Raw genomic sequence first — 25,793 nt, forward strand, 5'->3', positions numbered from 1 at the left:
ACTGGGGCATGGCAACCAATCAAACCAGATCATGGACCTAACCCCAAGCCGGGCAAACGGAATTAATGACACAGCCGAACCCGAAGGCAGACGGCTGTGGCTCGAGAGCGAGTCTAAAGCTGGAGGGTAATTTGCCTGTTGGAGATAAATGGCGTACATGTGACGCCAGTAGGTTGGGAGCTGCAAAGGTCCATTGCTAGATGTGAAGGGAACAGAGCATGTGCTTTGGTCCGAAGACAAAACTAGAGATTAGACATTGGCTACACTTGTTGCATATATTTGCACACAGCCCAACGGTGGACTGCCCAGCAAATAACTGAGAGCCTGGCGAGAAATGCCAGCTGTCTGCTTCCGCGGGAGGCGACTAGCCTGACCCTGGTAGTGGGGGGCAATTAGGGCAAATCTCGTGTCACCACCCGAACTCCAGGCTAACTACAGCCCAAGCCTGACACGATACCGACTACAGCCTTCCACATCGTGGATTGCAGGGGAGAAACGTGTATTTGCACCAATCGGGGGTGACTCCTTTTGGGTATCTCCCAGTGTACCTTGATGCTGTACTTGAACAATGACTCTTGTACAGCAACATACGCAAATGATACAATCATAAACATTGCTTTGTCCTTTATCAATGGTCAGACCATGAGCGGCACTGTGGCACTGCTGGTTAGCATTGCTGCCTCACAGCACCAGAGACCCCGGTTTAATTCCCGCCTCAGGCGACTGACAGTGTGCAGTTTGCACATTCTCCCTGTGTCTGCGTGAGTTTCGTCCCGCAGTCACCAAGATGTGCAGGTCGGGTGAATGGGCCATGCTCGTAGTGTTAGGTGTTAGGTAAATGTATGGGTGGGTTGCGCTTCAGCTGGTGTGTGTGGACTTGTTGGGCCGAAAAGCCTGTTTCCACACTGTAAGTAATCTAATCTAATCAGGATCGCAGGTATAATATGGGCAGGTGGAGAGAAAGGGTACCACCACTCCCACTTGGAGAAAGGGGTGCTGCTACACCGCGATACTGTCCACTAACACAACAGCGTTCGCCCTGAAGGGCAGCAATTGCCGAACTCGAAGGGGCATCCCACTGCATTGGAATGGGTACACACTCGAAGAACATCCTCGCATATGGTGTATTCGCAAATCAGACGGAGGAAGGCCTAGCACTCATTAACACTGAGTTAATGGCGGTTCGGAAGCAGTGACACAAAATCGATTAGTACTAGACATCCTGATGGCCGAGTGAGGGGGCGTCTGCAAATTAGGTACCTCATGCTGTATTAATATTCCTGATGAATCCCAAAATATTACTGGTTAAATAAATGGTATGAAGGCAGCTATATGACCGCCTCCATGAGCAGATGACTTCTGCTCCCGAAGGCTCACCTCTGTTATGGAGGATGGGGGTATTGGACCTAACACGTTCTACTAATTGTAGGACTGGTCTTACTTATACTGCTTTGAATAAGACCTTAGTTGTGTACCTGCCTGCACCATTTCCTTATGAATGCAGTAGGATTCGAAATGGTAGAACTATCCGTGGCCCCAAAGAAGGAAGATCCTTTTGCTTGTCCGCTCCCTACAGCTACGTTGACGAATGTGACGTGTGAAGATGGGCTGTGCATCAGGCAAACCAGGTAGGTGACAAAACCACCACAAAGCTTTGTTAGAGTTAGGTGGTGTCTGAGGAAAGGCCTGGTGTTCATAAATTATTTTTGATGTATAGCTATCTGGCGTTTTTTGAATTGTTGTCCTTGTTGTAAAATGTCAAAAATTGGTAAATGTGGTGGAAAATTAACAAAATTAACATTTACTGTGAAATCTGACAGAGAATGATTTGCAAAATTTAATACTTCGCTGAAATATGCAAATAGTTTGCTGAATTCTGCGTCGAGGAGTCAGCTTGTCTTTGTGGAACTTTGCAAACATTTAACCTGCCCTTGTGAGCAACCGAGTTGAGACAATTATGTCCACGGCATGGGAATGAGAACATATGAGATCGAATGTTTCCCAACACTTGTCCTTGAGCATGTGATAAGAATAGTATAAAAAGAATATGTGAATTTTGTTCACAGCCCTTACATAAGGCACTTTTGCCAAGTGTTTTGGCTGCCCTGGATGCAGAGGTTGAAAACTAAAGCCTCTCCTTTGCTCTTGCTAGCAGTTGATTCGAGTCGATTAAATTTTCACGACAGGTGTCAGGGTATCAGGCAGTGGGAGATTTATTGGGTATCAGTAAATGCAAGAATTGTTGCACAGTGCCATTACATTGGAAAATTAGTACAAATTGCCTAATCATTAAAATATTTGAGCAGAACACCTCTAATTGGAAGAATAGGGGCAGGAAATCATTGAGAAGGAACAATTTTGTAAGCAGCAGTAAAGTCGAGATTCGAGTCCGCCCACCAAGAAATGAAAAAAAAAACTTTTGAGCAGGGAAGCCATGCGTGGAGGAAGTGTATCAGGAAGCAACGCAATGGGACAACTGATGCGGGGCATCAATAATGGGAGAGTTGGTGCCGATGTCATGAAAGTAGAGAATTGGTGGAAGACGTGGGAGAACTGGTACTGAATAATGTTCAATGTGGTGGAGGTGCAATTTCTGACGAAAAGAAGATTCGTGCAGGATTCGAAAATGGGAGAATGGTGCACGGACGTGAAGCTGTATTTGGGACAATTGTTGCATGAACCACAAAATGGAAAAATTGCGCAGTGGAACTTTAACAGCGAATTGGGGTATGGCACCACTAACTCAGAGTCAGAGTGGCGTTCCCCACACTGGGAGAATTTGGTTTGGGTATCAATGAACATGAGAATTGATTCAGGACAATATTGAATTCGAGAATTGGTGTGGGGTGCTTAAAGCATGTAGACTTGGAACAGAGCATATGTAAATGGGAGAACACGGGCAGGAATCAGTACATAGAACATAGAACATAGAAGAATACAGCGCAGTACAGGCCCTTGGGCCCTCGATGTTGCGCCGATCCAAGCCCACCTAAACTACACTAACCCACTATCCTCCATATACCTATCCAATGCCCTCTTAAATGCCCATAAAGAGGGAGAGTCCACCACTGTTACTGGCAGGGCATTCCATGAACTAACGACTCGCTGAGTGAAGAACCTACCCCTAACATCAGTCCTATATCTACCCCCCCTTAATTTAAAGCTATGCCCCCTTGTAATACCCGACTCAATACGCGGGAAAAGGTTCATACTGTCGACCCTATCTAACCCCCTAATCATCTTGTACACCTCAATCAAGTCACCCCTAAACCTTCTTTTCTCTAATGAAAACAGCCCCAAGTGCCTCAGTCTTTCCTCATACGATTTTCCTTCCATACCAGGCAACATCCTGGTAAACCTCCTCTGCACCCGTTCCAATGCCTCCACATCCTTCCTATAGTATGGCGACCAAAACTGCACACAATATTCCAGATGCGGCCGTACCAGAGTCTTATACAACTGCATCATGACCTCAGTACTCCGGAACTCAATTCCTCTACCAATAAAAGCCAGTACGCCATATGCCTTCCTCACCGCACTATTTACCTGGGTGGCAACTTTCAGAGATCTGTGTACATGGACACCAAGATCCCTCTGCTCATCCACACTACCAAGTATCCAACCATTAGCCCAGTACCCCATCTTTTTGTTATTCTTCCCAAAGTGAATCACCTCGCACTTAGCTACATTGAATTCCATCTGCCACCTTTCTGCCCAGCTCTGCAGCTTTTCTATATCCTGCTGTAACCTGCCACATGCTTCCTCACTGTCAACAACTCCTCCGACTTTCGTATCATCCGCAAACTTGCTCACCCAACCTTCTAACCCCTCTTCCAGGTCATTTATAAAAATGACAAACAGCAATGGTCCCAAAACAGATCCTTGCGGAACACCGCTAGTGACGGCACTCCATGAAGAAACTTTGCCATCAACTACTACCCTCTGTCTTCTTCCATCCAGCCAATTCCTAATCCAAACCTCTAACTCACCCTCAATGCCATATCTCCGTATTTTCTGCAGTAGCCTACCATGGGGAACCTTATCAAACGCCTTACTAAAATCCATATATACCACATCTACCGCTTTCCCCTCATCAACCTCCTTCGTCACCTTTTCAAAGAATTCAATAAGGTTTGTGAGGCACGACTTGCCCTTCACAAAACCATGCTGACTATCCTTGATCACATTATTCCTATCGAGATGTGCATAAATCCTATCCCTTACAATTCTCTAAGACTTTGCCCACAACAGAAGTGAGACTCACCGGCCTATAGTTACTAGGGCTATCCCTACTCCCCTTTTTGAACAAGGGAACCACATTTGCTATCCTCCAGTCTTCTTGGACTACTCCTGTAGACAAAGAGGACATAAAAACCAAGGCCAATGGCTCTGCAATCTCCTCCCTTGCTTCCCAGAGAATCCTAGGATAAATGCCATCAGGCCCAGGGGACTTATCTATTTTCACCTTTTCCAGGATTTCCAACACCTCTTCTCTACATACCTCAAAGCCATCCATTCTACTTATTTGTGCCTCAGTATTCTCATCGACAACAATGCCCTGTTCCCGAGTGAATACTGAAGAAAAGTATTCATTCAGTGTCTCCCCAATCTCTTCCGCCTCCACACGCAACTTCCCCCTACTATCCTTGACTGGACCTATTCCTACCCTAGTCATTCTTTTATTCCTAACATACCTATAGAAAGCCTTAGGGTTTTCCCTAATCCTATCTACTAAGGACCTTTCATGTCCCCTCCTTGCTGCTTTTAGCTCTCTCTTCAGGTCCTTCCTGGCTACCCTATAACTCTCAATCGCCCCAATTGAACCCTCACGTCTCATCTTGAGATAGGCCGCCCTCTTCCATTTAACAAGGGATTCCAATTCCTTATTAAACCACGGCTCCCTCGCACGACCCTTTCCTTCCTGCCTGACAGGTACATAATTATCAAGGACACTCAATAGTTGCCCCTTGAACAAGTTCCATATATCATTTACACTCTTGCCTTGGAGTCTACTTTTCCAAGCCACACATCCTAAGTTATGCCTCACCGCATCATAATTTCCCTTACCCCAGCTATAATTCTTGCACTGTAGTACACACTTATCCCTCTCCATCACGAGTGTAAAAATCACCGAATTATGGTCACTATCCCCAAAGTGCTCACCTACCTCTAATTCTAACACCTGGCCTGGTTCGTTACCCAGAACCAAATCCAGTATGGCCTCACCTCTTGTTGGCCTGTCTACATATTGTGTCAGGAAACTCTCCTGCACACATTGAACAAACACTGACCCATCTAACGAACTTGAGCTATAGCTTTCCCAATCAATATCAGGAAAGTTAAAGTCCCCCATAACAACCACCCTATTACTGTCACTCATCTCCTGAATCACCTTCCCGATCCTTTCTTCAATGATTCTAGGACTATTCGGAGGCCTGTAAAAGACTCCTAACAGGGTGACCTCACCTTTCCTATTCCTAACCTCAGCCCAAACTACTTCAGATGGCAAGACCGCATCCATCGTCCTTTCCACCGCTGTAATACTATCTTTGACAAGCAATGCCACACCTCCCCCTCTTTTACCCCCACCTCTGACCCTACTAAAACATTTAAATCCTGGAACCTGCAACAGCCAATCCTGTCCCTGTTCTAGCCATGTCTCCGTAATAGCCACAACATCGAAGTCCCAGGTACCAACCAACGCTGCAAGTTCACCTACCTTATTTCGTATACTTCTTGCATTGAAGTATACACACTTCAAGCCACTTCCCTGTTTACAGGCACCCTCCTTGGAAATTGATGCCATGTTCCTCACCTCCCTACACTCCAGGCCCTGCACCCTGAAGCTACAATCTGGGTTCCCATGCCCCTGCCGAGTTAGTTTAAACCCCCCCCAAGAGCACTAGCAAACCTCCCCCCAAGGATACTGGTTCCCCTCAGGTTCAGGTGTAGACCATCCTGTTTATAGAGGTCCCACCGTCCCCAGAAAGAACCCCAGTTATCCAAAAACTGGAACCCCTCCCTCCTGCACCATCCCTGAAGCCACGCATTTAATTGTTCTCTCTCCCTATTCCTCGAATCTCTATCACGTGGCACGGGTAACAAACCAGAGACAACAACTCTGTTTGTTCTAACTCCAAGCTTCCAACCTAGCTCCCTGAAAGCCTGTCTAACATCCTCAGCACTCCTCCTACCTATGTCGTTGGTGCCAATGTGGACCACGACTTCGGGTTGCTCCCCCTCCCCCTCCAGGACCCGGAAAACACGATCAGAGACATCACGTACCCTTGCACCTGGGAGGCAACATACCAAACGTGAGTCTCTCTCGTTCCCACAAAACCGCCTATCTGTGCCACGAACTATCGAGTCCCCAATTACTACTGCTCTGCTCTTCTTCACCCTTCCCTTCTGAGTAACGGGGACAGGCTCCGTGCCAGAGACCTGAGCCCCGTTACTTACCCCTGGTAAGTCATCCCCCCCACAAGTATCCAAAACGGTATACTTGTTCTTGAGGGGAATGGCCGCAGGAGGTCCCTGCACTGGCTGCTTCCTCCCAGTCCCCCTCACTGTCACCCATCTATCTGCCATCTTTGGAGTTACTACTTCCCTATAACTCTGATCTATGACCCCCTCTGCCTCCCGAATGATCCGAAGTTCATCCAACTCCAGCTCCAGTTCCCTAACACGGTCTTGGAGGAGCTGGAGATGGGTGCACTTCCTGCAAGTGTAATCGGCAGGGACGTCGATGGCATCCCTCACCTCATACATGTTGCAGGAGGAACATTGCACTGCCTTCACTGCCATCCCTCTAAAGCTAACTGTTTAAACAAAAACTGTGTCTAAATAATACAAGTAAAATTCAGCACTTACCTGCTTGCCACAACAGATGTTATTATTAGGTTAGAGGAGGAGGGCGGGTGGGAGGCACTACCCGTGTAGTGCCTCGGGTTCCTCTCCTTCACGCTTTTAAAGGGGGAAAAAAACTAACCCAGCTAAGCTTCCACTAACTGCTTCCGCGTCTCGGCTGCCCCTCTGCTTGCCGTCACTTCCTCTGCTGCTCCCGCTCTTTTTGTGAAGGAGAGAGAAAACAAAACACCGATGCCCGCTACAGGTAAGTAATTTTGAAAAAATTCTTACCTTAGCTGTAGTCTCCCGGGTTCACCTCAACTCGGCCGCTGCTCCCACTCAAATGACCGTTGGTGGTGAAACAGTGAGTATTTATACTCAGTTCTCCTTCCCGGCTACCCCTCTGCTTGCCGTCACTTCCTCTGCTGCTCCCGCTCTTTCTGTGAAGGAGAGAGAAAACAAAACACCGATGCCCGCTACAGGTAAGTAATTTTGAAAAAAACTCTTACCTTAGCTGTAGTCTCCCGGGTTCACCTCAACTCGGCCGCTGCTCCCACTCAAATGACCGTTGGTGGTGAAACAGTGAGTATTTATACTCAGTTCTCCTTCCCGGCTGCCCCTCTGCTTGCCGTCACTTCCTCTGCTGCTCCCGCTCTTTCTGTGAAGGAGAGAGAAAACAAAACACCGATGCCCGCTACAGGTAAGTAATTTTGAAAAAAACTCTTACCTTAGCTGTAGTCTCCCGGGTTCACCTCAACTCGGCCGCTGCTCCCACTCAAATGACCGTTGGTGGTGAAACAGTGAGTATTTATACTCAGTTCTCCTTCCCGGCTGCCCCTCTGCTTGCCGTCACTTCCTCTGCTGCTCCCGCTCTTTCTGTGAAGGAGAGAGAAAACAAAACACCGATGCCCGCTACAGGTAAGTAATTTTGAAAAAAACTCTTACCTTAGCTGTAGTCTCCCGGGTTCACCTCAACTCGGCCGCTGCTCTCACTCAAATGACCGTTGGTGGTGAAACAGTGAGTATTTATACTCAGTTCTCCTTCCCGGCTGCCCCTCTGCTTGCCGTCACTTCCTCTGCTGCTCCTGCTCTTTCTGTGAAGGAGAGAGAAAACAAAACACCGATGCCCGCTACAGGTAAGTAATTTTGAAAAAAACTCTTACCTTAGCTGTAGTCTCCCGGGTTCACCTCAACTCGGCCGCTGCTCCCACTCAAAAAAAAAATCGGAGAAATGTTGTAAATGGAAGGAAAGTGGCCATTCGATGCAGGGCGCCAATAATGAAAAATCTTTGAGCAGTGCACCATTATGTGGAATATGTATGTCAGGAAACAACAAAACAGGAGAGTTGGGGCAAGGCAATAACCAGTGGGAGTTTGTTCAGTTCATGACGGAAGGGTGGATTAGTGCAGGATTGGCAATTTGAGAATTTGATGCAGTAAACGCCAAAATTGGAGAATTACAGCAGTGGACCATGACATGGGAGAATCATTGCAGAGACATAGTTAATGAAGGAAGTGCTGTGGAATGGACCGAAATTAGATATTTGGTGCAAGTCGCCATTAAAAGGTAAAATTAAAGTGGGGCACTCCTAAATGCGAGATTTGAACTCGGGCATCAGAAAATGAGAGAATCATACTGGAATATGTGAAAATGGCAGAATTAGTATCGTTATATGAAAAAGCAGGAGAATTTAGTGTCGGTGTATGAGGAAATGGGAGAATAAGTATAGGGGTATGAGTAAATGGGACAATCCGAAAGTGGGAGATGAGAAAATTGGTGGGAGTGCCAAAATATCAGAGAATTGGAGCAGACCACATCTAAATAGGTGAATCAGGGCAGGGAATCAGTGTAAAGGAGAAATGTTGGAAGCAACAGCAAAATAGGTATTCGGGTCAGTGCACCACGAAATGAAAATAAAAAATGAGTAGGGCACCCATACGTAGAAGAGGTGTACAGGAAATAACTGAATGGAATGAATTGATACAGGGCATCAATAATTGGAGAACTCATGCAGGTGCTGTTAAATTCTAAGTGGGAGAACTGGGGCTGGATAATATTAAATAGAAGAGTTGATGCTTTTCCAGAATTTGTGCAGGATTGATAAATGGGAGAAAGTGTGCAGCGTAGTGAAACACTGAATATAATGATGGAGAATCGCTGCACAGAAATAGACACTTCCGTCCAACTTGTGCATCCCTAATATTTATGAATTTAACAGTGCACCAATGAATGGGACAATAATTAAATGGAATGACGAAATGGAATCATAGCCAAGTGTTTATCACAGTAAGAACATTTGGAACAGGGCGTTAGATAATGGGGGAAACGGTTAGGTACAGCAGCGAATTGGAGATTTGGTACAATGTAGGAGTAAATCGGAGACTTGATGCAGTGCCGTAGTAAATGGAGCAGGACATACTGCATGGGAGAATTAAAAGAGCGAACCCATAAATGGGAGAATGCAACTGGGGCACTCCACCAGTTCTCAGACAATACCACAAGTCACTCACTCAGGACTCAATCGCAGACAATAAGGCACGTCCTCACCACTGACCCTCTTAAAAGGAAGCATTCCACCGCTCCAAAACTCCAAGCGTCTGAGAATACTTTACTGCTGCTCACCGAAACTTCAGTGAATAGAGCGACTGGCTGTGTATTGACTCTTTGTTAACAGTTCAGTTCCGCAGTTGCAACGTGCAACAAGACCAGAACGAGGGATTTCATACTACTGGAGTGAGGTCAGAGGCAATACAAAACCGCCGTCAAACGGCATGTATCGTGTGAGTAACCCCCCGCTTTCAGATGGCCAGAACTGAGGAAGTGCACTATTCCTGGAGATTCTGTCTGAAACCTTAGTGTGAAAGGAGTCAGTCAAAATAAGAGGATCAGCACTGTGGTTATTGCAGCTCGATAATGAGGGCACTCCTGAAGGAGGACTGCAGTTTCACTCCTGAGGCGGTGTCTCGCCGTTAAAGTTGCAGCCTGAGGCAATGCCTCATCGTCGGAATGTCAGCCTGTGGCAGTGCCTCACGATCAATGATCGGCCTGAGACAACGCAGCACCGCCAAAGGGTCAGCGTGAGGCAGTGCCACACGGTCAGATGGTCAGCATGAGACAGTGCCTCTTTGTCAGAGGGTTAGTCTGAGAGTGCCTCAACGTCAGATGAAGTGCCTCAGTGTCGAAAGGGCAGTGTAGCATGAAACGGGAACATTGGTGCAGTGTAGCACTGAATGGGTGAATTGGCAGTGTAGCACTAAATGGGAGAATGTGGGTAGTGGAGCTCTGAACGGGAGAATTGGGGAAGTGTCACTCGGAATGGGAAAACACAGCGAGCACAAAACCAAAAGGGAAAATTGGGGCAGAGAATGTTGAATAAGAGAATTGGACTGGGGCACCAGTAAATGTGAAAATTGTACAGGGCAATATTGAATGGAGAACCTCTTCTAGATATCAGTAAACGGGGGAAATGGTGTTATACAACACTGAACTGGAGAATTAGTGCAGGGCATCAATAAATGACCGAATTGGTGCAAGGCACTAATATCTTCGAGACTTGCAGCAAATTGATGAACAGAGGCACTGAATCAGGAAATCGGATAAATGCAAAGGGTAAGTGCTGGAGATTTACTAAAGGAAAAAACCAGACCGTCTAGTTTCAATTTTAATCAAGCTGTTATGATGTATTATGATACAGTACTCTACAAATGGTAGAGTTAGTGCAGTTCACCACTGAAGGCGTAATTTGTGCAGGACTGGTAACATGGAATTTGATGCAGGAAAAGTCAAAAATAGACATTTCTGGCAGTGGACCACAAAATGGGAGAATCTTTGCAGGGAAATTCTAAATGGAAGAGCTGGTGCACAGTGAAACTTAATTAGAGAATTGGGGCATTGTACCAGTGAATGGTAGTATTAGAGTAGGGGATACCTAAATGGGAAATACGAGCTAGGACATCAGTATATGGGAGAATGAATGACACGCTGTCAGCAAGAGGAAAAATTGGTGGGTGTCAGTAAATGGGATAATTGCACAGTGCCATTACATTCGAAAAATGTTATGAATTGCGAATTCATTACAGAATTGGTGCAGAACACGTTTATGTCGGAGTATAGTGAGAGAGAAACGGTGAAAAGAAGCAATGTTGCAAGCATCAATAAATTAGAGATTCGAGTCCGTCCACCACGAAATGAAAAAAAACTTTTAGCAGGGCAGACATACGTGGAAAAAGTGCATCAGGAAACAACTCAATTGATGGAGGACGTCAGTAATAGGAGAATTGGTGCCAGCGTCACTACATTAGACAATTGGTGCAGGATTTGGGAGAAATGGTGTTGCATCATACTCATTGAGGCTGGAGGTGCAGTTGATGACTGAAAGAGGGTTTGTGCAGGATTCAAAAATGGGACAATGGTGCACGGACGTGAAGCTGTATTCGGGAAAATTGTTGCACGAACCACGAGAATGGAAAAACTATGTAGTGCAAGTTTACAGCGAATTGGAGTATGGCACCACTATCTCAGCGAGTCACAGTACGGCACCCCTCACTAGGGGAATTTGGTTTGATTATCAATGCATATGAGAATTGTTTCGGGCAACATTCATTGGGAGAATTGGTGTGGGGTACTCACAACATAGAGTATGGGAGCAGCGCATGTGTAATGGGAGAATACGGGCAGGGAATGAGTAAGGCAGATATGTTATAAAGAGCAGGAATGTGGAGAATCGATTCTGGAAACACTAAATGAATAGATTTTGAGCATGGCACGATTATGTGGAAGATGTATGTCAGAAAACAACCAAATGGGAGACTTGGGACAAGATAATACTCAATGGGAGAGTTTGTGCAGTTCATCATTTAAGTCAGGATTTTTGCAGGTTTCGCAATTTGGAGATTTTATGCAGAAAAAAAAAACAAAATTGGAGCACTCTGGCAGTGGACCATCACATGGGAGAATCATTGTATTGAAATAGTTAATGGAAGAAATGGTGCAGAATGAAACTAAATCCGAAAATTCGTGAAAGGCACCTTTAAATGCGAAGATGAGAGTAGGGCACCCTGAAGTAGGATCTCTGGACGAGGGCAACAGGAAATTAGAGAATTTGCATCGGGATATGAGAAAATGGGAGAATTATTGTTGGTGGTATGAGGAAGCGGGAGAGTTAGTGTCGGGGTGTGAGGAAGTTGGATGATAAGTGTAGGGATATGCATAAATGTATGAATTGGTGGGCATCAGTTAATAGGGAGATTGGAAAATTGGTGGGAGTGCCAATACGTGAGAGAAATAGAGCAGAGCACATAAAAATGCAAAATCGGGACAGGGAATCAGTGAAAAATAGAAACGCTGCAAGCATCAGTAAAATAGACAATCGTGTCAGTGCACGACGAAATGAAAAATAAATGAGAAGGGCACCCATATGTGGAAGAGTTGTATCAGGGAACAACAAAATAGAATGAATTGATGCACGATATCAATAGTTAGGGAATTCAGGCAGGTGCTATTAAATGCTAAATGGAAGAACTGGGTCAGGATGAGACTTCATAGGAGAGTTGGTGCAGTTCCAGGATTTCTGCAGGATTGATAATTGGGAGAATTGGTGCAGAGCAGTGAAATACGAAATAGAATGATAGAGACGTGCCCCACAGTTACAAATCCAACTTGTCAACGCTTAAAATTTAAGAATTTAACAGGGCACCAAAGAATGGGAGAATCACTGCAAGGGATAACGAAATGGAAGAATTGTGCAAGGGTTGATTTCACTGAGAGAATTTGGAACAGGGCATCAGATAATGAGGGTATTGGTGCAGTGTAGCAATAAATGGGAAATTTGGTGAAGTGCAGCAGTAAACTAGGTACGACAATACTGGATGGGAGAATTAGAAGAGGGCATTCGAATTGCGAGAATGGAGCTCGCGCACTCCGTTAGTTCTCAGACAATGCAACTTCACTGTCTCCGTGAAAGGTCACTTCCTCGGGACTGAATCTCAGACAATGAGACATTTCGCACCTCTGACCCTTCCAACAAGGGAGCCCTCCCTGTACCAACACTCCAACAGTGTTCGACTACCACAGCACTGCTACCCCACCCCCCCCAACCTTCGGTACAAAAGAGTCACAGGCTGAATATTGCTGCTCTGTTCCTAATGCAGTTCCCCAGTGCCTCAGTGCAGTGAGGAAAAAACGGAGGGCTGCCACACTACTGCAGGGTGAGAACGGACGTCTTACAAAAACCTTATTGGAAGGCCAGCAACGAATGTTAAGCACCCTCCTGCCCGGATGGCCAGAACCAAAGAAGTGCTCCATTCTTGGTTATATGCTTGCCGCTAGAGAATTAGAGGAGATCCTCATGATGAGGGATCAGCACTGTGGGTATTGCAGCTGGAGGATAAGGATTCTTCTGAAGAAGGACGGCAATTTCAGTCCTGAGGCAATGACTTACCATCAGAACGTCATCCTGAGGCACTGTCTCACCGTCAGAAAGTCAGCTTAATGCAGTGCCTCAACGTGAAAAGGTCAGCCAGAGGCAGTGCCTCTTTGTCAGAGAGTCAGCCTGAGACCGTGTCTCATCGTCACAGTGTCACCCCGAGGCAGTGCCACACCGTCAGAGGACATTTGACAATGTCAAAGAGGCAGTGTAGCACTAAACAGGAGAACTGGGGCAGTGTAGCAGAAAATGGGAGAGTTGGGCCAGTGTCGCTCTAAATGGTAAAACAAGGAAGTACAAATCTGAATGGGAGAATTGGGGCAGGACAACACTGAATTGGAGATTGAGCTTGTGCACCAGTAAATCTGAGAATTGGTACTGGGCGTCACTGAGTGGAGAACCTCTTACAGATATCAGTAAATGGGGGAATTAGTATTGCAGAACCCTGAACTGGAGAACTGGCACAGGGCTTCAGGAAATGAAAGACTTGGAACAGGTTGCTAATATCGTCGAGAATTGGAGGAAATTGGAGAACACGGGCTGTGAATCTGGACAGAGGACAAATGTTACAAAGGAGTAATGATGGAGATTCAATAAAGGGATCAACTGACCATCCAGGTTTAATTTTAATCAATCTGTTCTGATGTATTATGACACACCATGTTCGAGCAGCGCACCCCTCACTGGGGGAATTGGGTTGGGACATTTGTGAATATGAGAATTGGTTCACAGAGACACTGAATGGGAGAATTAGTGTGGGGTGCAAATAACATAGAGAACTAGAACAGAGCATATGTGAACGAGAGAACTCGGGCAGAGAATCAGTATGTAGGAGAATGTTGGAAAGAGCAGGAAAGTGGAGATTCCAAACTGGGCACCACTAGATGAAAATAATTTGGGAAGGGTACGGTTATGTGGAAGATATATACCAGGAAACAACCAAATGGGAGAGCTGGGGCAAGATGCTGGGATGTATGAACTATTGATATGAAGCTATGCCCAACTTCAATCTCTTGTCCACTGATAAATATTGTCGGCTGCCAAGACTTACTGTTGGCAATGTTTCAATCGATTATACCGCAATTCTTTTTTTAACAGATTCGCTTTTAAACAGGGGCTCGCTGTGGTAATAGAAAGTACTAAAATGATGAACACAATTCCACCGAATCATTCAAAAGAATTGACGTCTTCATGAGAAGCATCTTCCAAAGTGAATTGTTTATCTTCTTAAACTTGATTTTCCTCAATGTCTCTCTAAACTGTGCAGTTTCTGCGTACCTTGTAGCCAGAACATTTGAAAGAATTTCATTGTGTTTGGAATTAATTGTGGCAATTCTTAATATACCGATTAATGTCTCCGATCGATGAATGTTACCGAGAACATCAGAGTCAAACTAAAGGCACTGTCAGAGGAGGGAAAGATAGAATAGTCTCGCACGCTGCTCTTGTGCACATTAACAATTTCAAACCAACCCAATCTCTGCAATCACTGGGAGAGAAAAGGAAACAATTAAACAGAGCCCAGTTTCAAATCTGTGAATCTTTAGAAACTCTGTGGGAGGGGAATGAAGGGTGACCTGACCGACAGAGCAGAGACTGTCAAGGGACATTCCCTTCTGGAAGGAGCAGGGGCATTTACTCTGATGTTCTCGAGCCATGAACTGATCTGAGACATTGAAAGGATCCCCATCACAGGTGCGCCATTCTCGCTGTTGTCACTGTCAGTAACAATAAAACCTGATTCCCTGACCCGGCACCCAAATCTGGCCGACGTGAAGAAAACACCGACTTTTAACCATTACACCACCAGTGCTTTCTCATGAGTTATTGGACAGCTTCTTAATGTCAAAGCATATGGTGTTGTATTTATCAGGACATACGTTTGAGCAAGTCATCGACTGTTTTCAAAAACGGAAAGAGGCCCATCATCCAAGTTTTCAACACTTGGCCTGTCCCCTTGTTTTCTCAGATTATTCAAGCACTCGTCAAATGCTATTATCCAGTCACGCTTTACAATGAATGTGACTGAAGGTTAAGATGGACAACCTGTGTTCATACCCCCTCGGTGAGCTGAACCCCATTTCCAATACAGAGGGAAACACACCGACACATTCTGGTGGAATGACTGAGGTCTCAAGAGAGATCAACCAGAAGGAAGGATTTCACCCAATTGGCTTATTTTGTCTCATTTCATATTTCAATACCAGAGTCTGGTTACAGCAAAGAAAGGAAGCATTCAGCCATTCCCGTGTCCGTGTTCCTCCCCTATCTAAGCATTGAGCGACGGAGACAGTGTGCTCTGAGAGAAGGATTCTCACTCATTAGAAACTGCAACATAATAGATGTTTGGAGAGACTGTGCATTAGAAATCAGTCGTAACAAAAGCAAGACAGAACTGAAGGCATCATGTGCAGAAGGATGAGAGATTATAATGCCGAATCAGACAGTGTCCAGGGTGAAGGAAACGGAGACTGTCTCTGGAAGTCTCGTCATTTGGTTTCCGTGCTCTCACAGCCATGGCCTGCAAATCCTTAGCATTTATAGTTACAAATATGAAATGCTGCCTTCGACTTAATGTAAAATTGTGACCTGAACATACGCACATAAATTGTGAAATTGATAAAAATTGATCTGATTTTTTTTAAATTCCATGTTTGGGCAGAAAGAGCAATATGCAAACTCCTAGATTATCATTAAAATCCAATATTAAAGACAGTTAGCGTTTTCATAAAACTACAAAAGCAGAGGAAGAGCTGGGAGTTGCACGACTGAAGGAGGCGACTGCTCCTGCCTTCGACCAATAACTTTTCATCCCTTTCGTCACAAGAACAAATGCAGAAGCAAAATACTGGCAATCTGATATATATGAAAAAAAAACAGTAAATGCTGGAAATATTCAACTTATCTGGCAGCTTCTGAAATTGTGGTCAAAGTCAACGCCATCACAACCTGATTGTCTTTTCTTTGTATTCACTATTAGTAATGCCCAAGTCACAACTCATTCAGACACGTTTCCTCATCTTTAAAAGGAATGCACGCTTTTAGTTTGCCATGAGAAACGTTTTGTCAATTAATTCGGTACTGAAAGGACAACCGTTTAAAGCTGTATGAAACATGTTACAAACGGTCAAACCTGACAAAATGACGTGTCACGTGAAGAAATATGTGTTTCTGTCAGGAAAGCTAAAATAAAATTGTTCATAGAAAATTGTGGTGAACTGTCTGCCGATGTTTTTGATGAGGTAAGAAGAAGTCTTGATGATGATAATCCAAAACGATCTGAAAAATGTAGATTGGGGGAAAAAAATGGCAAAAGTTCTGTGAGCCTGCTGTCAATGAAACCTGGGGAAAAGGAATATAAGGGAAAGTAGCAATATTGATCATAAATTAGCTGTGTGATGGGTTACTGATGAAGGCTGCCTGCCTGAAATTCAATTTTCATGCTCCTCGGATGCCGCATGACCTGCTGTGCGTTTTGAACACCACCCCAATGCTGAATCTGATCTCCAGCATCTGCAGTCCTCACTTTCGCCCGCAGGAAAGGTAACAGAGTCATCATTAACAATTGTCTTTTGAACTGGAAGAATCTTTCAAGCGAAGTTTGATTGAGCATTGACGTGTTGAAGTTCTGGATAGCTGAATTTAGCCCAACAGCATTCTCTGGTTTATCAGGGCTCCCAGCGCGCCCAGGAGTTTCTCTGATTGGTTGGAGGACCAGTGCCTCCAGCTTGGTTCTGGAGGGCCGCTGCTTCTTAGCTGTTGGCCATTATACGTCAACAGTTGGGATTGGTCCTGCAGCATGCATAGAGTTAACATGAACTGAGAGCATGCTCGCAGCGAGTGATCATTGGAACGAAATGTTGTTGTCTCCAATCGATAGTCGGTGAGTGAGGGCTAAAGGGGAGGGAAGCGCCAGGTGCTATAGCCCAGTTAGTGGTTTCATGTTTGGTCATTATATGATTTTGGACCCAAACATAGGGTATCTGGGGCCGCGATTTAAGCCACAGAGAGACTGAGCTTCTTCCCAGAAAGAGGCCTCAGTCAGCGCCCGCTATTCCTGGCTCAGTTTTATTTTCTTTTGTTTTTTTTTTGAGTTTATCAGGACACTGTTGGTTTATCTGTCTTTAGTGTGAATAGAGCTGAAAATAAATGATATTGTTTTAAATCATTACTGTGGTCCATGATTATCTGGTGTTTTTGGGAGACGCTTGGGTGTGCATTAGTGACTGAGATTGATGGAAAAGTGTACCACATTAATAGCTCTACCCCTTACCTTGCTGTCAATGCGACAGAGACGGAAAGAATGGAGCAGGAAGTGGAGGGACAGGACTCCTGAGCAGGCTAGCGGGTCGCGGGGTAATTGGAATTTGGGGTATTTTGTTGTCAATCCCAACACCAAAAAAAGACCGATTATTTTACTCACTGTTCCCCTTCCCCACCCTACCCTACCACTCCCTACACCCAGTATCAGCAACGTTTTAAAGACGTTTACGTATTTCATAAATAATCTTTCGCTTTTGTCAGAATATTCAGTAATGTGTGAACTGGAGTGAAATTGAGAGACAGAGCAGCCAGTGTACGAACATCAAAAATCACTTTGCATCTCCTCGAAACTGCCGAAGATCTGTGCTAAAATTGCTCCCCGATTGCTGGTTGGTAAGGATTTACAGAATTTTTTTGTAATCTAAATAATGTGTTCCTGATATCTGTGTCAGTTCAAGACAATTGGTTTTTATATCCCACGTTTAACAGAATGGAAATTTGAAAAATCAGAACAATACTGGCTTGTTGTGATGTTTGATCCTTCTCCATAATTCAATATGATCTTGGCTGGTCATTTTGCACAGTAACCTGCTACCTCTCTAGACCTGTACCTTTTGATCCATCTTACCCGCAAAATTATAGACATCTTCATCTCGTAAACATTCCACGTTCTGGCTTTAATTACTTTCTGTGGCAGCAAATTCCACAGAGTAACCAGTCTTTGATTAAAAAATAAAATCCTCAGCTCAGTCTGAAATTGACTACCCCATATTCTTAGAAGTGACGCCACCTTTCCACCCCGTACGTTATGGACGCCCTGGTTTTTGTAAGCATCCTTCCTGCATTTACCTTGTTCCTACCTTTTAGAATTTTATTCGTTTCTGTGACATCCTACTTTATCATTCTAAACTTGAGTGATTTTCGTCCTCACGAATCCATTCTTTCCTTATACATCAGTCCTGTCATCCCATGAATCAATCTGGTAAACCTTTGTTGTTCAGTCTCCGTCTGGAGAACATCTTTATCATGTCAGGATTCCAAAACTGCACACAACACTCTCGGTTGTGGTCTCACAAGACCCTGCACAATTTCAGCAAGTCATCCCTGCTCCTGTGTTCAAATCCTCTCAGTACAAAGGCTGCTGCGCTTGCCTGCTTACGTTCAGCGATTTGTGTACAAGAAGACAAGATCTCTTTTCCTTTTTTAGTTTCGTAAATTTATGCTGGCTCTCTCCAATACAGTTACTGTTTTCCAGTGTCAGGCTAACTTCTCTGTCATTCCATGTTTCCTCACTACTTCCTTTTGTAAATAGTCGGGTCACATTAAGTGATCTCCTATCCATAGATAACGTTTCAGAGTCGATAGAATATTGAAATATGCCAATTAGTTTGCTCTACTCATACTCCACACTCTAGTTACACACTTCATTTAGGGTGACTTTAAGTACACGGTTGTTTGATTCGCAGTTGATGGAATTTATTGTCTTTTAATCACCTTAATTTCCACAACAACATCTTCCTGATCATACTGATTTCCTTCAGTTCCTCCCTTTCTTTTTCTTCCCAGCACTTTAGGAATATCACGTGTCATCATTTGTGATGACAGAACCAATATACATGTTTGCTTGGTATGCTATATATTTATCCCACATTATAATCTACTCTGTTTCTCATTGTAAGGGATTTGTTTCCAATAATCGTTTTTTTCTCCCTTCATTTACCTTCAGGAGCTTCAACAATTCATTATATGTTTCTCTGAAGCTTACATTTAAACTGAAATTTTCGCTCAGCATCAGTTATTTCATCGTCTTGTGCTGAAACCGGAACTGCCCTCAGTCTTAATGTCTGCTGCTATTTTCAGCCACTTTGTAAGTCTCTTCCTTGAGTGCAGTACGATGCCCGAATATCCCTTGTAGGTCATGACATAGCCACTTTTCCCATTTTCTTTTTGTCGGACATGAGTGAGAAGCAGTTGCAGTTCCTGCAAATGCTTTCCAAGTGCTTGTCATCCCTTTAATGTCTGTTCCCCAACTTGTTGTATCCTGCTCACGCTTCATATCAGTGTCATTTCTTCTAATTAGATTTCGGCTCAAAATCTAGATACCTCACTGTGTTCTTCCTTGTCATTTATACAAATAAAGCTTTGAAATCAAAGTTGCCATATTCCCAAGCCTGCTCTCTCATTACCGAGACAGAGAGATCGCGCGAATTATTACTTACAGGCCCAACAAGTCCACACCGCTCCGCCGAAACGCAACCCACCCATACCCCTAACCTAACACTACGGGCAATTTAGCATGGCCAATTCACCTGGCCTGCACATCTTTGTGACTATGGGAGGAAACCGGAGCACCCGGAGGAAACCCACGCAGACACGGGGAGAACGTGCAAACTCCACACAGTCAGTCACCTGAGGCGGGAATTGAACCCGGGTCTCTGGCGCTGTGAGGCAGCAGTGCTAACCACTGTGCTACCGTGCCACCCACGCTTTTGCTGTCATTCTTCATCGCAATCTAGTCGCCCAGCCAAATAAGCTAGCCCAACAATTGCCAGTAAACAGTACGTAATGGAGCATGTTCTGTCCCCCATTTGTGTCCTTAATATCTGGACCCAGAAAACCATCTCATACATACACCAAGTATGTCTTCTTCAGAGTATTGTTACGGATCTGATTTTCTCAATCAAAGAATTGAAGTCACATGCAATAACTATAAAGTCATAAGCTAAAGGAGCAGAATTCAGCCATTCAGGCCATCGGGATCTCTCCAACATAGGTTTTCGTTGATGTGTTTCTTAACCCCATTCTTCTGCCTTCTGCCATCTCCTGTAACTGTTGGTCCCTTCATCAATCAGCGACATATCAGTATCAGTCTTAATATTCTCAATAGCATTTAGCACCACAGCCCTCGACGGCAAGGAGTTCCAAAGAATCACTCGCCTCTGGCTGAAGCATCTCACTTCAAAATGTTCATCCTTTGTCTCTGAGGCTGGGCCTCGTATCCTACCCGTTGAAAAACTTCTCCACAGCCACTTTAGTAACGACTCTCTGTATGGTATAAGTTTCAATCAAAGTTCTAAACTCCATCAAATACAGACCCCGAGTTTTCAACTGCTCCATTTTGTGGCAAGCCTTTTTCCTCCCAGGATCATTCTCATAAACCTTCTTTGGACCCCCTCAAATGCCAACACATTCCTTGGAATATTGTGTACAGTTCTGGTTTCCTTGTTATGAGAAGGATTTTATTAAATTGGAGAGGGTTCCAAAAGTATTTACCAGAATGATGTCATGAAAGGAGATCTTCTGTTGGAAAAATAGGCTGCTGTATTTTTTCAACGGAGCAGATTTCTTCGAGATTAGACCTGATTAAGATTTGTCAAACCACAAGGAGCATAAAAAAGTTTAATATCAAATGTGAGGGAGATCGGAACTAGGGGTACAATTTTGAGGTACAAGATGGAAGATTTGTAAAGGACATGAGGGGAAGCTTTGTTTTGGCACTCTGGTCAGTGTGTGCAATGAACTGCTCGATGAAGTGATGGATGCAGGTACAGTCAAAATGTTTAAAATTCTTTTAGACAAGTACCTGATTACGAATGTATTTGAGGTATATGGAACAAATGCAGGCAGGCGGATCTATTTTAATTTGACAATATCTTCTGCATGGTTTATATGGAATGAATGGTCTGTTGAAATGCAGTTTGACTTTGACTCTACCCTTAGATATCAGGCCTAACTTGCAATATTGCAAAGGCGGTCTGACCACAGCAATATAAACGCTGAACTGGATATCTCCACTCTTGTATTCGAGGCCCCTTGATATAAATGATAATTGCATTTTTCTTCCTTATTGGTAACTGAACTGGCCTGACCTAGGACTCCCAAGTCCCTTGCGCTTCAGATTTCTAAAGGTTCTCCGTGTACAGAAATTAGTCAACTCCTGCTTTCTTCCTCACTTACTGCAAAACCTGACACATCCCATATTGTATTCCATTTGCCACTTCTTCACCTACTCTTCGAGCCTGCCCAAGTTCTTATAAAGCCTCCCGGCTTTCTTGACACGATCTTCTTTCGAACTACCTTTTTGTCAACTGCAACTCTAGCGACAATGCACTCTGTTCCTTTTCCCAGATGGTTAATGCATAACATGAATAGTTATGCTCCCTGAAACGATCCCTGTGGAAGTCTTAAAAGTCACTGGCTGCCATCCGGTAAAAGACTCCTCTGTTCTCATTCAGCCAGTCAGCCCACACCCTCTTGTCACGAACAGCAAGCTGTTATCTTATTTTGCAATATGCTGTATGGCTCCTCATCACATGCATTTTGAGCATTGAATTAGATCACGTCCACTGGCTCTCCTTAAGCAAACTTATTTGGGGGTTTCTCAAATAAATCTGGCACAGCTGTCAGACATGACCTTCCCTTTATGAAGCTGTGCAGACATTGCTCTATTTTTCATCCATTTCCAAGTTTGCAATTCAAATTTATGTAGTTTCGATTACATAACAGTAAACTAAAAGCCAATCGACTTCGAATTTATTATTCTGCCAGCATCGAACCAATGAGATAATCCGATTTTGTGGATATAATGAAGGCTGACATTTTGAACATCCAACAAAGTAACTACCATCAAGAGATACCCAAAGGAGAAAGGGAATGAAAGAGACGAGCCTAAAAAACGAAAAGACAGGTTGTGAAATGAGTGGAATGACTCTGGTAATATGTGCAGCTGAAGCAAAATAAATGTTAGCATGAAGGCTGCTGGATTGTGCTGCTGGATCTGGTCATTACCACGATCACATGTTCCCCACATGTAGATCGTTAATAACTCGCCCGAATCTCAGTTCATTTGCTGCTGAACCTCTCACTCTTTCCCCCTTCGATATCATTAGAGGAGAGTTTAAATGCAATGTCGGTAAGTGTAGCCACATTTGGTCGAATGAAGAATTGCTGTTCTGAAGAATGATGTTTTCAAATGAACATCAAACGAGACGATGAGAATTCAGTGAAGGAACAAAAAAAAACAGTGAAATTACTGGAAGAGTGCCACAGACGCCCGAACACCATAGTAGCATAGAGGAGCTAATACGCAGTCAATCTAGCAATAATGATAAAATAACAGGGCCGTTATAGAAGGGAATTTTCACAACTCCAATTTAATGTGTCACTGTAATGCAAGATAATTTTTCAAGTGATGTCAAGAGCACTGTTTTGGTCAGTCATGGCAAAACCAACAAGAGGGGCACAATTGTGGAGCTAGGTTTAAGAAATTAAGCTGGGCAGTAGGAGGAATGGCAGTGGGATAGTATCGTTGTGGCAGAGATCATAACCCAGTCAGCTTTACCACCATACTGAAAACAACCTATGGTATATGTTGATTTTACCAATGCTTTTGATGGTGTCCCACATGGCAAACTGTTTAACAGATAGATGTTTGTGGCATTAATAGAACGTGACAAATGAGGTAACATACTAGCTTAGTGGCAGGACATAAAGACGAATTGGTGACCGGTAATCTCTGGTCCATGTGAGTAAAGGCTGTGACATGAGAATCGATCTCACGAACACGCGATTGAAATGGATCGACGAGTTTTAAGGTCCCGATGGTGGGAGGGGACACGTTTACCCAGAAACACTGACAGCATTAGCACAGTCACAGCAGTGTCGATATTAGAGTTAGATTATGGAATGCCTCAGTAAAATGGGTGGAGTAACGTAAAGGAGAGTTATTGACCGTGGGAGGGAGAGAAATCTCCGAGAATGGGTGGGTTTGAATTCCGAGATATGGAATGCAGAAGTGCGATATTCCGCAGAAGCTCCAGAAGATGAGAGCGTCAGGGGATAGTGGTGGAATGTATTTCCACAAAACATTGTAGTTTACCATTGATTAGTTCACCAATTTTCTCAGACAAGGAAGTGACCACTGCTGTGGAATATCATATAGTCCCAGTTCCCAGGCCTGGAATCAGAGAACTGGTGGTGCAGCAGCAAAGAACAAACAGGAAATGGGAATTGGGATGAGCCAGCGGGTGTGGCTTCAGTGATGAAATTAGTGATTGCAAAGTATTTCTCTGAAAGTGTAGAGTCAAATGAAATGCTGTGGCTGGGAGCTCCAAATGCACCTGCAGCAACTTCCATTGACAGGAATCAGGGATCATTGGGACATCAAGCTGGTAGATCCAACTTCACCAGGAACAGCTTCTATTGACGTCTGCACAGAGAGAAACGGAGGTCATGTTTTTTGCCCTCTGACCTTTCTCATATGCCTAACTCTGCTCTGAGTTAAAATGCAGGAAGAGAGTTTTTTGCTTATTTCATATTATTCAATTTCTTGCAACCTCGCATAGGTCGTTAAGTATTCTCGACCTTCGAAAATTAGCGGGAATGCGATGATATGATTAGGCACTAGATTACCACGAGTGATGGAGTAAAAGCGGTAAAGTGAATTTGAACGTCATCAGATGGCCGGAAATCCCATTGAATTGCTGACGAGACGCAGGGTGAATGGAATGTTCATGAGGATGACTGTGTTTTCGTTACAAAACTTCCAGCTGCACAAAGAGTGGATCATTGGAATGAAGCAGTAACAGTGATTATCTTTACTGGTTGTTCAACTTATGAACATGAGTATGATTGCTCATGTCTGCAGCATTCCAACCTCAAGGACACGCGAGCACAGTGTCACAATGGATAATGTGCTTGATTACGGTCCAGAGATTGTAGTTTAGTTTTCGACTTGATTCATGAGCAAGGCTGACAGGCTTCAAATCCCCACACAAGCTACTCTTGGGCACTGTTCCAAAACCGAAATGAGGTTTGCATTCTTAACCTGCAGGAGCGAAAGTCATTCAGGAAATGTCCCCAAGAACATGAGAGTCAATGTCCCAGTTTCATCACAAGAGAGGAAGCTGAAAGCACACGCTGCTCAAGGGTACCTTTCAATTTTCCAAACCAACCACAGAACCATATCCACAAGAGGTATACTTGGAAAACAGTGACTGAGATGTGGGAACTCAGATCCAGTTGAATTTTTAACTTCAATGTCCCTCGAGACTGTGGAGATTACAACACTGAATTTGTAGAAGACTAGGATTGATAGACTTATTTACAAGACTTCGAAGGGTCATGAGATGTTTGTTGAAATGAATTTCTCAATAACAAATAATCACACTTCCAAAGGGAAGTCAGAGAAATTGAGTGACGCATTGGAAATGAGGATAACAATGAGCGCGAAGATATGGCTGCAGTGATGAAATCTATGAGTGCAGTGTCCTTTTCTGATAATAGAGAAGTGCATGAAATATGAGCTGCATCTTCACCTGGAGCAGCTTCTATTGACATGGAGCAGGCAACATTGGGATATTAGACTAGGGGAAAGGGTACTCAGCTATTAAAATCTGAAGTGAAGTAGTTTTGTGGCAGGACACATGTTTGCAGATTGAGGGAGTATCTGTCAGAGGGAACTATCTCAATAACAAAGAAAACTTCTGCAAACACTCAACTCTTGGAGGAGCAACTGTGCAGAAAGGAGCAGAAGTAATGTTTGCCCTATCTGACCATTCCTCTCTGGCAGACTCGACATTGGGTTACATTGTATAACGGCATTTTTAGCTCATTTCATAGTATTCAATTTCATGCATAGTCGCACAGGTCATTAAAGTAATCGAAACCGCCGAAAATTCACTGATATATACGATGTGGTGATTGGGCTCGTGTTCACTTCAGTTTTGGAAGAAAAGCAGGAAAGTGGATTCGAAATTCATCAGATCAACAATGATCCCATTGAATGGCTGAGCAGACAGAGGGTGAGTGGAAGCTTAATGAGCTTTCATTGGAAAGCACATATAGCCACGCGAATTGCGGAACGGTGGACTGAAGCAGTAAAAGTGATTATGTTTTGTTGATTTTTCACCTTGTGAACATGATATCTATTGCTGATATCAGTGATAACATCACAACTCTGAAGGGTAAGCGCCTGACTACAGCGATTATATGTTCGAATCTTACCTGGCTCACAGGCGGTGCTGAGTTTACCATGCTCTTCTGTTGTTCTGAGGCTGAACTGCGGTTTCAAATCCTGAACTGCTGGAGTAAGATCTCTTTCATTAAAAGGGAAGCTGAAGTAGTTGTACAAGCTGCTCTTCGCACCTTTCAATTTTCCAAACCCACCTCCGGTTCACTGCGGCAACTGGGCCTGGCAAGGAAAGGATAGAGAACCAAGTATCAGCTCTGACAATCCTGAGAAACTGTTTGGGAAGCGGA

This window comes from Chiloscyllium plagiosum, unplaced genomic scaffold, assembly GCF_037043375.1.
Source record: "Chiloscyllium plagiosum isolate Xiang-an unplaced genomic scaffold, Cpla_swu_hap1 HiC_scaffold_50, whole genome shotgun sequence".
Taxonomy (NCBI): Eukaryota; Metazoa; Chordata; class Chondrichthyes; order Orectolobiformes; family Hemiscylliidae; genus Chiloscyllium; species Chiloscyllium plagiosum.